A 16,821-nucleotide genomic window follows, 5' to 3' on the forward strand; every position below is an offset into this window, starting at 1 on the left:
AGTTGGGTAAAGCGTTTGGGGGTTTTTGTTAACAGACATGCTTATCTATTTAGTTGGTGTTATTTTTTTCAGCTAAATTTTTTAGTGCAATTAGCACTTTCAGCATCAATCCATAGCAATGTGTTGTATTTTTCACATTGTCTGTGTGTAAAATACATATGTAAGCATAGATTACACAAAGGATCCTGCACGCCAAGCTGGATACAAATAGAAATCCCTGGAAACAATTCTTTCTGCGCTTAAGAGCAGCTTCCTATTGCAACGCTGGAGGATTTGTCACCATTACTGGATACGCTGCAGAAGCACAGCAAAGCAGTGACTGTGTGGAGTCGAAAACTATTACACCAACTACACTACACAGTCACCCACATTACCCCAATCACTGGCGTGTTTACACAACAGAGACGCTGAGTCTTTGTTACGGGCGCCAGCCACTGTGGCCTCGTTGTGTGGACACAGAGAGACCTTGCTGTGACTCGCGTCTTCCCTGCTGTGGATTTCTGGAAACCGCGCTTAAAGAAAGCACAAGACTTCTTTCGTAAAATGTGCCTTCCTGAACTTGTTGGGAAATACTTCTCGAAACAACGTGCTGCTCTAAATAGCCTGTAATGTTTCATGTTGTGGTTAAAGATTGATGACAGCTGTGTGGTGCGATGTAAATAGTTTGCATTTCATTTTTATGTGATTGCTGTGTACATGTGAATAGATCTATAATAAAGAAAAACAAACAAATATACTATTCTTTTTTGTTTTATTAAAACAACTTCACACAAAGTACAACTATTTACAATGTACAGTACATCCAAAAGAACAGCTTTAAGAATACTCAACAGGAGCAAGTGTCATTTGGCCCTGGTTTGACAACAACACTGGGGCACATATTAACAAAAACACAGCAAACCTTAACGATCTTATCAAGAAGTGTTGTGTCTTCAGCCTCACATGATAAGAGTAATCAGACTGTGTGTAACATTTTGAACTTGTTGCGCAAACTACCTATTACTCGCTCAACATGAATTCTCAGGTGGGCAATTGCTCTCGTTTGTTCAACGTCCCTTGCATCAAGTTGACAGTAGCCTTTTGTGAAAGCTGGAATCTTGACCTCCGCACACATCATTCCTACAGCATCTCTGATGTCAAAGCCTCTGTCAGCCAATACTACGTCCCCTGGTAACAGCTTTTGAAGAATGCCACATCTCTCTATGATGTGTTTATCTGATGCACGACTAGGGCTGGGCCATATTATACCATTCACGGTAATACCGGTATAATGTTAGGCAACGATAGGAAAATGAAATATCGCGATAGAATGGGAGTAAAACGCGCATGCGCAGTGCCTTTGTTTTCATACGCACATGGCCGATTGTTGAGTGAAACAGATGAACCAGAATTGGTTTGTAAAAATGGTGCAACTTCCGTGATGTGGAACTGGTTTGGTGTTTGTCTGTCAGATACACGACAAAGCACATTTTTTTGCAGAACATGCAAGCGGTCGTCGTTATTGTCGTATTTGTCGGACTAAGATGCTCTTAAATCTGGGAGTAATCTGGGTCCTAAACTCCGTATGCTTCAGGTCAAACAACACTGCAGCATCACTGAGAGTTAAAAACTGTCTAAATTCTTTCATCTTTAGTAAAACGATCAGCATTGCTGCTTTACCAGGTGTAACTATAAAGTTTAACTTCCATGAAAACAAAAAGTTATTACATTTAATGGAGTTAGAAGTTAGCAGGAAGCTAGCGGAAGTTAGCTCGCTAGTTTCGCTAGTTACCTAAGCATGATTTAGCATGTTCTGACTGAGAGATTTCTGAAAAAAATCAAACGTACAGCTCTGCTATCACTTCCAACATAAATGAAGACAGGAAACTAAACAGCAGTGACGTTTGTAGGGTTACTGAAGTTGGGCTAGCTGGTATATAATGATGTGCTACGTGATCGCTAGCGACACAGCTATGTTAGCATAACATAAACAGTGAAGCTGGAGGACGAACACTAACACTTTTCCACTTATAAAAGTTAACGTGAAGGTTCTTCATGGTTAGAGACAAATGCAATCGCATGGCAGGATGCTGTAAACGGACCAAACTTCAGTCAGGAGAACAACTGAGATAATCTATCCACAATACCAGGTTAGTCATTAATATACTGCAACAACATGGGAATAGAGCAGCTGCCAGAGAATTCAACATTAATGAATCAATGGTACAGAAGTGGAGGAAGCAAGAAGAATGAGTTTAATAAAGTTTGATTTATCTGACTGCTTTGTTTCGCTTAATGTGCCTTATAATCCCGTGCACCTTATGGTCCGAAAAATGCGTACTGCACACTGCAGTTTAATGTTGCAAAGCACCTCTTTTTAACTTCAGTGGATATTATACATGGTTATGCTCAGGATATGTCAGCCCATTTCTACTGGAAATGCCTTTTGGTTAAACTTTCAGCAAGGAATTTGCATTTGCACTGTTACATTTTTATAAAGCTTTAATGTACATAAAAACCAGCTTCTTGTTTAGGTGAAAATAAATGGAAGGTTGTCTTTTTGCGCTAGTAATGTTGTGGAGTTGTATTTTGTCTCGCATCAATTATATCGTCGGTTATATCATTATCGCAAATTTTCAAATATATATCGTGATAAATATTTTTGGCCATATCGCCCTGCTCTATGCACGACCCCCCCATCCCCTGGAAATGAAAGAAATAGCTCCATGGGGTGTAATCCCGATGAGGTATTTTATGGTCTGTGTACCCTTGTAATGAGAGTATGTTTGTGCGCGTGCCTTTAAATTAGATGGTCTTTCTGTTCGAATCTCAAAACAGTCAACAATGATTGCTACTCGTTTTCCAAAAGTTTCAGTAAACTGTGGAGGCATTGTCGCCTGCAGACAGTGCCTCTCAGGCCAGTGCACCAGTGCTCCTAAGTGGGCATACAAAACATCAATGGTATCGGTGAAGACAGAAGACAGTGTTTTGTGCGACACATGGAATAGATGACAAAGATGCTGGACTGGAAGATCAAGTCTCAGACGCATTAGTGTGAGTAAGAGCATTTGGAAACCTGTCAGTTTCTTCGGTATTGGCAGGAAATCTTTGACAGTGTTGAAGAGGGACATTAAGACTGCATAACAATATAGTCCAGTGTAATATCTTACTTTTTCGGTATCGTCCTTTAAGAAAGTTTCATTCAGCTCTGTCTTTTGCAACTGTGCTCGAAGCAGTCTGTTCTCCTCCAACAGCCGGTTTATTTCTGCTCTGCCCTGTTGACTGCACACACAGTCCTTCGTCTGCCCTTCAGCTTCCGTGACGCTGTCACTCCCATCACCACTGTCCACATTTGCAGCTGGTACGTCAACCTCCACTTGTCCAACACAACTGCTGTCCACTGCCTCCATGACATGGTTGTTGTTCTTCTGTCAGACCTTCATCGATCATCAAGCCTGTAAGATAAAAAATAGTGCATAGACTTAAGGTTAATGTACACCAATATTCCAATGACAGGTGTGTGATTCATCTTTAAGTTATGTGCGGATTAGTGTACCATAAGAGCAATTTAGTATGTTTTCAGAGGGGGGTGTTTACCTGCAATGGGTGCTCTTTTTCGCTTCCGTTGCATACGCCTTGCGTGCCGGTCCGAGTCTGACACAGGTTTGTCGTCGTGCCCCATGTGCAGTGTTGGTGCCCAGTCTGGATTTGTTACATCCATTTCATATGCTGGTTTGCCTGCAATAATGCCAAATCAAAAGCTACTCAGTCGACATGACGTGGTTCTGCAGCATCACACATTAGCATGTTTTATCTCATTATCTATGACCGCAGCGCATTGAAAAAAACCCCACTAAAAGCCTTTTGGTTTGGTCCTTTTACAGCATCCTGCCATGCGATTACATTTGTTCCTGACCACCGAGAACACTCACGTTAACTTTTATCGAGTGGAAAAAAAGTTAGCGTGTTTATATTGTGCTAACATAGCTGTGTTACTAGCGGTCACGTAGCACATCATTATATACCAGCTAGCCCAAGTTCAGTAACCCTACAAATCAATCAATCAAGCTTTATTTATAAAGCACTTTTCATACAGAAAAAATGTAGCACAAAGTGCTTTACATAGTTAAAAGCAGCCCACCCCACCCTCCAACTCACTCCCCACACTCTCAATACACATATATCCCCCCACCCCCACCCACACACACACATACACACACGCGCACACTTAAAGAGTAAAAATTGGGCTGGGCTCGCATGAGCCAAGTGAGGAAACATTATAACAGAGAGCCGTCTGCACCGGGAGCCGGTCACAGACCGCAGCCTCCGGGCTGGGCACACAGCCGGAGGGAGGCCAAGGAGCCCCCCAACCAGGCTGAGAGGACCCCAGAGACCAGCAGCCACGGTCAATAACAGCCCCGGTGCAGAGAGCGCCCTCCGAGGAAACACTGGAGATATGACGCAATACGATATATACAGGGTAAAATGATAAAATAAATAAGAACAGGATACAATATAAATATAAATATAAATAGAGTAAGAAGATTAAAAAATGAATAAGAATAAAATCAAAAAATATTAGGTAAATCCTAAATTAATAATAGAATAACAGGATAGAATAAATAAGCATAAAAAATAAATAAACGCTAAGTAAAAGCTAAATTAAAAAGGTGGGTCTTGAGCCTGTTCTTAAAAACATGTACGTTCTCTGCGGCCCTGAGCTCCTCCGGCAGGCTGTTCCACAGACGAGGACCATACCACTGAAAAGCTGCCTCTCCGTGAGTATGTGTCCTGACTTTAGGGACAATCAAAAGGCCAGTACCAGAGGACCTCAGGGTCCGCGAGGGTTCGTATGGTAAAAGCAGATCTGAGAGATAAGAAGGCCCAAGACCATTAAGACATTTAAAAACCAATAAAAGAACTTTAAAATCGATCCTGAAACACACGGGGAGCCAATGCAGCGATTCTAAAACCGGTGTAATGTGGGCCCGCCCTCTGGTCTTCGTCAGCACACGAGCTGCCGAGTTTTGCAAGAGTTGTAAAGTTGAAATATTCTTCTTAGGAAGACCAGAGAGCAGGGCATTACAGTAATCAATGCGACTGGCAATAAAAGCATGCATCAGCATCTCCGTGTTGGCCCGAGAGAGAATAGGGCGGACTCTGGCTATATTTTTTAGATGATAAAATCCAATTTTGGTTACATGTTTAACATGTGGGATAAAACCAAGCTCAGAGTCAAAAATAACACCCAGGTTTTTCACTTGTAGCGAAGGACATAGTGAAAATGCCTCTAATTTAGACAAGAGTTTCTCTCTCTGAGCCTCAGGACCGACAATTAAAACTTCAGTTTTGTCCTGGTTAAGCTGTAAAAAGTTTTCTGCCATCCAAGATCTTATATCCAAGATACAGTTAAAAAGGGCATCCATTGGTCTGGTGTCATCAGGAGACACGGAGATGTACAGCTGCGTGTCATCAGCGTAACTGTGGAAGTTCACTCCATGCCTCCTGATGACACTGCCGAGAGGCAACATATACAAATTAAAAAGTACAGGGCCTAGAACCGACCCTTGAGGCACACCACATGTCATTTTATGGATCTTAGAGGAGCATGTATCCATACTCACCATAAAAGATCTGTCAGAGAGATAGGAAGTGAACCAGTTGTGTACAGCACCAGAGAGGCCCACCATGTGTTTTAGTCTGTTTAAAAGAATAGCGTGGTCTACTGTATCAAAGGCTGCGCTTAGATCCAGCAGCACCAGGACTGAGAGCTTTTGGGCGTCCCAGTTACATCTAAGATCATTTAAAACCTTTAGGAGAGCCGTCTCTGTGCTGTGGTTCACCCTAAATCCAGACTGGAATATCTCCAGGATCTGTCTATCATTGAGAAAATCAGTAATCTGAGTAAAAACAAGTTTTTCTAAGACTTTACTTAAAAATGGTAAGTTGGATACAGGTCTGTAGTTATTAAAATCATTACAATCCAAATTGCTCTTCTTCAGAAGGGGCCTCACCACCGCCGTTTTAAAGGCAGCAGGGAAGACACCCAACTGAAGAGAGCAATTCATCATGTATAAAAGCTCAGCCTCAAAAAATCCATAAAGTGTTTTAAAGAGTGAAGAGGGGATTGGATCTAAAAGACATGTGGTGGGTCTCACTGTGGAGAAAACCTTCTGAAAGTTCTCAGCATTAACCAGGACAAAGCTGTCCAGTGTCTCCTCAGGTACAATCGAGCCCTCAGATGTGTTTACAATCATATCGCGATTAGATAAAATATCAGATCTGATGGCGCTGATCTTTCCCCTGAAGTGGTCTGCAAACTGCTCACAGAGCGAGTCTGTGGGGGTTCTTTGGGAGCTGTTAAAATCAGGGTTAAATAAATGATCTATGGTGGAAAAGAGGACCTTGGGATTATTTTTGTTAATACTGATTATTTTGGCGAAGTATGAATTTCTTGACTTCCTTAATGTATTATTGTACATTTTAAATTGCTCGGAAAATATTTGATGGTTGATATTATTTTTATTTTTCCTCCATCTCCTTTCTGCTGCCCTGCAATTTCTTTTGAGTTTTTTGACTTCTTCGTTTCTCCAGGGTGATGCATGTTTTACGTTAATCTTTTTGGTGGTGAGTGGAGCAACGGAGTCAAGGCTTTTCTTCAGTTTGCTGTTAAAATAACTAAAAATCAAATCGCAGGGTGCAGGTAAAATCACAGGGGGGCATTTGACTAAAACCCTGGTAAAATTTGCAGCCACTGTCACTGCTGTTTAGTTTTCTGTCTTCATTTATGTTGGAAGTGATAAGAAAGCTGTACGTTTTAATTTGTTTCCAAAACCCCGCAGTCAGGACATGCTATATTGTATTTAGATAGAAGCTAGCGAGCTAACTTGCTGCTAACTTCTAACTCATATGTCATAAATTCCATTGTCATGGGTGCCTGGATGTTTAACTCAGTTGTTACACCTGGTAGAGCAGAACGCTGATAATTTTATTAAAGATGAAAGACTTAAGACAGTGTTTTAACTCTCAGTAATGCCACAGTGATCATTTGATATATGGACCTGCAGCAGAGTTTAGGCCCAGACACGGCTAGTGACGTCAGACTCAACAATCGGATAGTGATATGAATTACTTTAGAACTCACCGGAGAGAAAATGCCGCGAGCAAACCAACAAAAAGCTGGGGATTGCACGGAACTCGATATCCGCTCGTCTCACCGCTGCAATCCATGCCTGGCGTCTTTGTTTGGTGATATCGGATACATGGGATCCCTCACGTTGCCGCCAGGATGGAAAACGATTAAAAGATTAATCCAGTTTCTTGCCTTCACGATCGTGAGATCTAACATTGCAACCGACTACACACGTACCACCATAGCTGAAGCTGTATCCTTTGTCTGGCCTACTGTGATGGCGGCAGGGGGCGCATTCTAAAATGTCATGTGACAATCTGATTCATGAAGAGTGATGATGTCACAAGGACATGTGATGATGTCACAAGGACATGTGATGATGTCACAAGCACATGCCTTTGAGCCTTTTCTATAAATAGGGGTCAGGAGCAGCAAGTTTTAGTCAGTTTGTTCGCAGCCTTCAAACGTTCGACCAGAGATATATTTGAAAGTATTTGTAAACCTCTTCAGAGTCACTGTGCACAGGATTAAAAATGTATCCACGAAAATGCCAACAAAGAATAAACAATCTTGCTGCCTCTCCTTCGAGGTCTGGCCGGCCACTCACTTCAAGAGGGAAGCCTGATATGACACGATCCATTGGTGCCTCATCAGTCCAAAGGACATTACAGGAAAACTCCGACCTACATGCAAAAATTAAACAAATTGAAGAAGAGAAGCTTCAACTGGAGGAGAAGTGCAGACAATTGGAAGCACGAAATCAAGAGCTGGAAAAACAACAGCAACGCCAGCCTTACACAAAAATTATTAGTGAGGCCTGGGAAGGAAAGTTTGGTGAAGCACGACAGAAGATTTTGTTCCTGATGAAGGAAAACAAGACAAAGAGTGCTGAATTAAAAGAAACGTCTGCCCAGCTTCAACGCGCGAATGCTACTATTGGGGAGATGCAAAGGGATCTCCAAAACATGGAGCAAAAGAATCAGGCGCTCCAAGGAACGCTTGATGAAGCTATGGAACAAACTGCACAAATCCTCGGACAGAAAAAGGAAGGGGTCACACAAATGCAGGACCAACTCAAAGGCATAAAGAAAAAATACGAAGTGCTGAAAGTCAGGCTGGATGAAACAGAGTGCAAAAAAAAAGAGCTTCTTCAAGAGAAAGAGCAACAGGAAGAAGAAAAAAAACGTATTCTCCAGGACTCAGACAACTTGAAGCGCGAAAACGCTGAAATGCTTGCACAAAAGCAGCAACAAGAGAAAATAAATGAAGACCTGCAGCGTAAGCTTCAAGAAATCACAAGAAGAAATGAGCAGTTAGAAAAGATGCACAAGGAAAAACAACAGCAAAATACAGACAAGTGCAATCTATTAAAAGAAATGGAGCAAAGATGCCAGAAACTTGAGAAGGAAGTTGAAGAAACAACCGATCAGTTGAGAACCCTCATCCTAGAGAAAAAAGTGGTCGTGGAAAAGCTCATGGAAAAGAAGAAAAAACGTTTCCGCTTCTTCTGGAGGAGGGACACTCCTGCTCTTTCTACTTTTTCTATTTTTTCTACTGCTGACGTCACCTCGTCTCCCTCCACCTCTGTTCCATCTTAATTTTCACCTCTCCTCTCCCCTTCTCTCCTAACACTTCTTCCCTCTCTCCTTCATCTTTTTTCACCCCAACCAGTCCCGGCAGTTGACTGCCCCTCGTGAGCCTGGTTCTGCCGGAAGTTTCTGCCCGTTTAAAGGCAGTTTTTCTTCCCCACTGTCGCCTAGTGCTTGCTCAGAGGGGATTGTTGGGGTTTTCTCTTTTCTTTTTTTTTCCCTTCTTATTACCATTTTCCTTTATTTACCGATTTGTTTTGTTTACTTTTCTTTTATGTTGTTTCTTTATTTACTTGTTTAACTTTTTTTCAACTTATGTAATAAACTAATAAACCAATTGAATTTATCCTCTGCGTATTTTACATCTAATCTTTAAAGAATATTTCCAAAACATTTTCAAACATCACGATCTGTCTTTTGTTTGCTTGTTAAAACCCCGTAAATGGTGAAGTAAAAACCCTGTGATATGGTTTAAAACATCAAAATAGACTAAACAACTAGTCTAAAACTAAGAGACACAGGATAAAGTTGGTGTGAAGGTTTCAGTCTGTGAATGAATCTAAGCACCATCACCTTAACTTTAAATTCATCTCTGTTACCCTCTTTGTGACTGAACTCTGACCGTGAGCACCACAGCCACTGCGCACCAGTCACACGCACTTTAAATCCATCACAGTAAACCAGTTAGTTTACCTCAGTTTGTTTTGCAGCACATTTCACAACATGCAAAAGCATAATGTGCCATGTACAGACTCAAAATCTGATTTAAAAACATGAGGACTGACCTGTAAGCTTTACATTTACAGTTTATCACATACCACTGAGCAGTTCTTACCTGTAATTCTAAGCCCTCTTCTTCCTTTTCTGGTTTAAAACATCAAATTAGACTAAACAACTAGTCTAAAACCAAGAGACACTTAAATATTAAGTTAAACCTCTGGGGTTGCCGGACGCGTCGGCGCGTCAAAATCACATGACCAATTTAAGACGACACAGCTACAAGATGCAGCGATTCAGAGGCTGTATCCCAATTCAGGGTCTGCAGCCTTAAAGGCCGCATTTTAAGGCCGATTACGTCACAGCGACGCGACGAAGGCCTAAAAATAAATGTTTGTTTCAGTTCTATGAAGTTCTATGAGTATTTTGGATTAGTAGCACTGCTGTGTTTGTTGCATCATATTGCTGTAATTGTTTATATGCTTTATATATTCTGAGGTAAGTTGATCTATAGTGTTACATCATATTCTATAAGGATGTTATGTGTTTGTGTACTTTCTGCCCAGTTTGACCCATTTAGCAGAAGTCAGCTTGGTTCCACTTGCCTCTTACCCGTGATTTCAGTGGAAATTTCAAATTCAGGATCTGACACACACTGTTTCATGTCCTACACAGTTCTTGCAAGTTCATAGAAATTTCTGTTCAATTAGAACCAAATATTTGAGTTGATGGTTGAAATTGTTGTTGTAATTTGTGTTTTAAATATTTTTAGATTGATGTTTTGTTTCCTTTACAATATTGTAAAGGAAACAAAACATCAATCTAAAAATTGTCCTCTTTTTTATTTTTTTATTTGGGCTTCTTAAATTTATTTTGGGCTACCAAAAACTGAAGAGTGCCTGCCCGAAGGGCTACCAGGGATTTTGAAATTTTGCGAGCCCTGCTTATGCAAGGTAAGTTTCATGTTGGACTCATGGTTCTTTGTTAGTCCAGTTTAGGATGACGTATGTATCATATCAAAACTATGTCATATCAAAACAACCCCACACCTGCAGTTGTTTCAGTTTTTCACAGGTGTTTCCTGTCAGCTGGTCAACCTCACTCAGGTGGACATCCATATCAGCCAACCAAACGACAAGCTCCTCCCTTTGTGCTTCAAATCCCTCCCACTCTGAGACAAGGAGCTGAGAGAGAAAACAAGGGTCAATTATAAAGAAGAGAGAAAAGTGAAACCCTCCTGAGAAGGTCTGACTCGCATACCTGCAGTCGACCTATGATTGGCGTTCACGTCATCCCAGCGGCGGCCGCACTCCCTCGCCAATGCCAGCAGCCAAGTCTGCAGGGTGCCCTGGAAGAGCAGAGTTAATGTTCGACTCCTCCTGGTCAGGCTCTCCAGCTGGATGAGCCGAGGTCTCCCCTCTCGCCGCCGCCTCTGAACACACAAACACAAATTGCATGTGAAGCAGGAGGTGCAGATTTTTTTTGCTATTGTTTTCTAAATCCAGGCTTGATCACGTGGAGGTATTTGGAAAACTTTTTTTGGCCAGCGGACGACTGTTGTCTCGCAGAAAGTCAAATCAAATGTATGCGATACACAATCAATTCACAAGAACACATTAAAACAGAAGGTGCCTGATTTCAACTCAATTCTGCATCAAAACAGGGTAACAGAATTAAAACGAGTGTTTGCAGCAAATGTGAGCACAAAGCCTCACTTTGTACAAGCCTGCTATTAAAGTTCTCCTCTATGCAGACAACCTTCCTGTTTTCAAGGCACAACTTGGATCTGCTGCACAAATCTTATGGATACACGCTAAATGAAACAGTAGTGTGCACGACTCCAGATTCTGATCCCTCGTCCTAATATGGTCCTAAAAGGCTCACAAAAAACAACATAGCGATAGCAATAAAGCAAATGTTGAGGCTTCTAAATACAAAGTCCATAAACCAATGGCTGACATGGGTTTTATCATAAGGGTGATAAATATACAACATATGTTCTTAAGACTAAAAGTATAATACAGATTTTAGTCTGAGAGATCTGATGTTCATTTACCTGCAGATGCACTATACGTGCCTGCTCCGTGGTTTTCCACAACATTTTGCACATCACTATTTAATACAGGAAGTAGGTAGGTGAACTAAAACAAGTCATCTTTCTTTGTGAGAGGACAATATTAATGAAATAAACCTCAATGACATCATAGGGATCCCTAAAGATGCTCCTGCTGCTTTTCTTCCTCCTCATCCTAAACTTCCTTCTCCTCGACTTTCATCCAATTGTACTTCAATCTACTTGTGTTTCTCCCCCTCCTCTTCCTCATTTTGTTGGAGCTGTGAACAGAATTAGTGTGAATCTGAATTAATTTGTGCAAAAAAGTAAAATCTACAGCTTTTCAGTCAGAGGTGGTCTTTTGATTTAAGCCGGGTAGAGTAGATTTATGTGTTGATGCTGCCTGCTTCATCTCTGCGACTGGCTGCTGAGTGATATTTACACCCCGGCTGGATTACAAACTTTAACCACGTGCTGCACTTTGGCCCAGCGTTGATACCTCTTGTTAGTATAATGAACTCTTCTTGGCTTAATGTATGATGGTGGATAAATGAAATGTACAAAGAAAATTTAACTATATTACAAAAGGACATCTATCTTGGTAACATCAAATGACCGGAGCATAACTTGTTAACTAGTCTGAAAATAAGTTATACAGGAACAGTCACAGACACACCTTCTCATGTGTCACATTTCTATTCATTCAAAACACTTATGCATTGCTGTATTTTATACAGGCTGATGTGAGTATTTACACAAGCACACACACACACACACACACACACACACACACACACACACACACACACACACACACACACACACCAGCTTATTTCTCTCTTATCCAGAGAAATCCTTTCATCAGCCTTTCAATGCTGGGTAATCAAAGTATAAAGAACCATGCCAGTCTCCTATTGCCAGAGGCTGAAGTGTGTGTGCAGTCACCAGGTGATAATCTGATATCATGTACTTCCCCACTGATGTTAGTGGGGAAGTACGATAGTGGCTCAAGAGTTGGGAGTTCGCCTTGTAATCGGAAGGTTGCCGGTTCGAGCCCCGGCTTGGACAGTCTCGATCGTTGTGTCATTGGGCAAGACACTTCACCCGTTGCCTACTGGTGGTGGTCAGAGGGCCCGGTGGCGCCAGTGTCCGGCAGCCTCGCCTCTGTCAGTGCGCCCCAGGGTGGCTGTGGTTACAATGTAGCTTGCTATCACCAGTGTGTGAATGTGTGCGTGAATGGGTGGATGACTGGATATGTAAAGCGCTTTGGGGTCCTTAGGGACTAGTAAAGCGCTATATAAATACAGGCCATTTACCATTTACCATGTTAAGTAATATGAAAAAAAAAATGAATCCCACCTTAGGCCGAATGTGTGACTCTCTTCGTAGTGGAAGAGAGAATGAATCTTCCCATCCGAATTCACGGCAATCAGTCTGTCAATCAAATCCTGTGGAGTAAAATGAGAGGCTTTGAACAAGAATGCACCGGATAGGGTGCAAAACGAAAACTGTGTGGAAATTTACAATGGGTAAGGTGGAGAACGTATATCAGTCTCAGTGTGAGAGGGTTTATTTGAATGCGTTTGAAGTAAAACAAATGGGTGGGTGGTGTTTGGAGGCCAAATAAAAAGTGCAAACATGCCCTCAGATGGATGACAAAAAAAAACTGCAGTGTGTGGAAAAGAAGAAGAAGAAAAACACTTACAGGTATGGAGGTTGGCATCTCCCTCAGGGTGTATTCGCTTTTGTTGGCCAAAGACTGTCGGCCCAGCAGTTGCCACACCGACTGGGAAGAGGAGAGGAGGTTGACCAAGTACAGGAAGGACTGAAGAGGAAAGTAAATACAGCAGCTGTTAGAGAGAAAAAATGTATTTGCTTTTAAAGACCATTGTGAATGCATTTGTGCACGTCATGGATTGATCAAATCCTAACACATAATAATAATATAACACTATTCAACTACAAACACTACCGATAATATGACAAATAATATCTGTAGTATTCAAAGCAAAACAAAATGTAAAAAGAATTTATGATTGCAAAGATAAAACATGGTTTACCACACTCTCAAAACTGAATAAGACATATATTCTGAGCAGAGTGGTTGAGCAGAAACCTATTGCAGCCTGAAGAATATTAAACTACAGGAAAGCTCCCTGCATTTTTCACTGGGTCTGGTAGAACAGGGAAAACATATCATCAAAAGCATCAAAGGAAAAAAAGAGAGACACTTGCACAAACGAGCTACAACTTAGATTATATTAAACAGCTTCAAAGAAACGTAAAGAAAAAAACAAGATACGATGGATTTTTTTTTTCTAAAATAGAAATATCTATACTTTCATGTGTCTTCTGATGTTTCTGTGCATGTGTGAACTTATCTTCATATGTACTACCAAACCTCCTACTGTACTTAGCACAGATTAAAGCAAAGACTCGAGTTAATTCACCAAAGTGCTGGTGTGTGTATATTTAGTTTTCCTTTGACCTCAGCATATATGTATAACCCACTGATAAGGCAGACTTTAAAGTCGCCTGTGGCAGGACACAGTTTACACATCACTGGCTGTCCGTATTCACTTGGCTAGTCTCTCTGAGAGAGATGACTTGGCTGCTGTCAGAGGCCAAGCATCAGACACACACAGACAGGCTCACGCTGGAGCTTGTTGAAGCTTTCCTGAGAGAAATTCTGCCAAAAACATAACTAAAAATGCAGTCTTATGAAAGTAAGGCTTATTTGCCCAGACACCCATAAACCAATCAGCAAAAAGCCTTTCTTGTTAACAAAATCACTATTGCCAGTTTCTTAAATATGAATATTCACAAGTGAATTTTCTACATGGCTGCTGGTATCACAGCAACACATGGACCACTATTCTGAGTCCTGGGTTAATAATAATTGGAATCAATTTAATTTTAATCAATTTAAACACCTTTGTAACCAGTGAGCTAAAAACATGATGGAAAAGCAAAACTTCTAAGAGATCTGTGTCTGTACTATTATGTAGATATCTAAAAATTGGGGCATTGTGGGCTCCAGGAAGTTTCTCCTTCTCCCTCTCTCTCTCACACACACACGCACGCACATACATACAATACCTTAATGCAACTCCTATCTGTGGGGTCAATGGGAGTTGGTTTGGGACGGACCACTCTGATGTCGTCACTGCTGCACTCAAGAACAGACCATAGCTCTAGTACCAGGGCCCGAATAAAGCCTGAGACAGAACACGGAGAAATTTGTTGTACCAAACATTTATTTGAAATAGCAGCAACTAAAATTATTAACAGTGCTTTAATAAATAAACGACTGACTTTGTTATTGTGTCCAATCTTTTAAAGAAATCTGTCTTTGCATTGCTGGCACCGTTTTGATTGGAGGATTTGAATCTCAGGAAGGAAGGAATTTATAATGCCACTCCCTTTGATCCCATTTAATCTCTTCCCTGTTGCACTTTGGCCTGTCAGTAACTACATTTGAATTTTGCAGCTTCTGATTGGCTATACTTTTACAGTGTAAAAGTATAGCCTTTATTGCACATAAAGGCTGGATAAAAACGTTAATGCAATCAAAATGTACGCAGCCCTCGCTGGAAAACTGGGGATACAGTACAGTACATAAATGATGAAGCAAAGACAAAACATTAGTGTCATGGAAGAAGAAATAGTCAGTGCATCACGGGAAGCTCCCAGCAATAAAACCTGCATTTGTATTGACACATAAACCTTAATTTGTGAGCAATTTTCAGTGTATTTCAGTTAAATTAACGAGACAAATATAACAAAAGGGATTTTATACTTAGAAGAAGAATATGAAATTGAAATATTAAACTAAGAAAACTATAAATACTGCAGTTCTAGAGTTACAGATATACAATTAAGCTTTGCATATCAGTGCTGTATAACCCAGGGAATGTACTTTTTTTTTTATAATTGAATAGTAATGGAAATCATGAACTGTTTTTCAGAGGTCATAGATCAAATGAGCAGTAGAGTTTTTCTCACAGAATGGTTCTTTCACATAGAAAGCAGTGTGTGCTGCAGGTTTAGCAAATGGCCCATCATTTGTAAGCTCTGTCTGGACTATATCACTTTTTGAGGTCATCCTTCTTTCTGTCAGTCTGCCCAAAACATCAACGGTATCGGTGAAGACAGAAGACAGTGACACATGGAATAGATGACAAGGATGCTGGACTGGAAGATCAAGTCTCAGACGCATTAGTGTGAGTAAGAGCATTTGGAAACCTGTCAGTTTCTTCGATATTGGCAGGAAATCTTTGACAGTGTTGAAGAGGGACATTAAGACTGCATAACAATATAGTCCAGTGTAATATCTTACTTTTTCGGTATCGTCCTTTAAGAAAGTTTCATTCAGCTCTGTCTTTTGCAACTGTGCTCGAAGCAGTCTGTTCTCCTCCAACAGCCGGTTTATTTCTGCTCTGCCCTGTTGACTGCACACACAGTCCTTCGTCTGCCCTTCAGCTTCCGTGACGCTGTCACTCCCATCACCACTGGATTTGTTACATCCATTTCATATGCTGGTTTGCCTGCAATAATGCCAAATCAAAAGCTACTCAGTCGACATGACGTGGTTCTGCAGCATCACACATTAGCATGTTTTATCTCATTATCTATGACCGCAGCGCATTGAAAAAAAAACCCACTAAAAGCCTTTTAGTTTGGTCCTTTTACAGCATCCTGCCATGCGATTACATTTGTTCCTGACCACCGAGAACACTCACGTTAACTTTTATCGAGTGGAAAAAAAGTTAGCGTGTTTATATTATGCTAACATAGCTGTGTCGCTAGCGGTCACGTAGCACATCATTATATACCAGCTAGCCCAAGTTCAGTAACCCTACAAATGTCACTGCTGTTTAGTTTTCTGTCTTCATTTATGTTGGAAGTGATAAGAAAGCTGTACGTTTTAATTTGTTTCCAAAACCCCGCAGTCAGGACATGCTATATTGTATTTAGATAGAAGCTAGCGAGCTAACTTGCTGCTAACTTCTAACTCATATGTCATAAATTCCATTGTCATGGATGCCTGGATGTTTAACTCAGTTGTTACACCTGGTAGAGCAGAACGCTGATAATTTTATTAAAGATGAAAGACTTAAGACAGTGTTTTAACTCTCAGTAATGCCACAGTGATCATTTGATATATGGACCTGCAGCAGAGTTTAGGCCCAGACACGGCTAGTGACGTCAGACTGAACAATCGGATAGTGATATGAATTACTTTAGAACTCACCGGAGAGAAAATGCCGCGAGCAAACCAACAAAAAGCTGGGGATTGCACGGAACTCGATATCCGCTCGTCTCACCGCTGCAATCCATGCCTGGCGTCT

The 16,821-nt window shown here is 41.1% G+C and overlaps 1 pseudogene; it reads right to left on the minus strand.

The window, feature by feature from the left end:
• Positions 1 to 734: 734 nt before the first annotated feature.
• On the minus strand, positions 735 to 11,518 carry LOC146653323 (uncharacterized; annotated as a pseudogene).
• Between the last annotated feature and the right edge of the window lie 5,303 nt (positions 11,519 to 16,821).

The sequence above is a fragment of the Rhamphochromis longiceps genome, linkage group LG14 (genome assembly GCF_057381845.1).
Source record: "Rhamphochromis longiceps isolate RC_006_pf linkage group LG14, R_longiceps_female_GT1.1, whole genome shotgun sequence".
Taxonomy (NCBI): Eukaryota; Metazoa; Chordata; class Actinopteri; order Cichliformes; family Cichlidae; genus Rhamphochromis; species Rhamphochromis longiceps.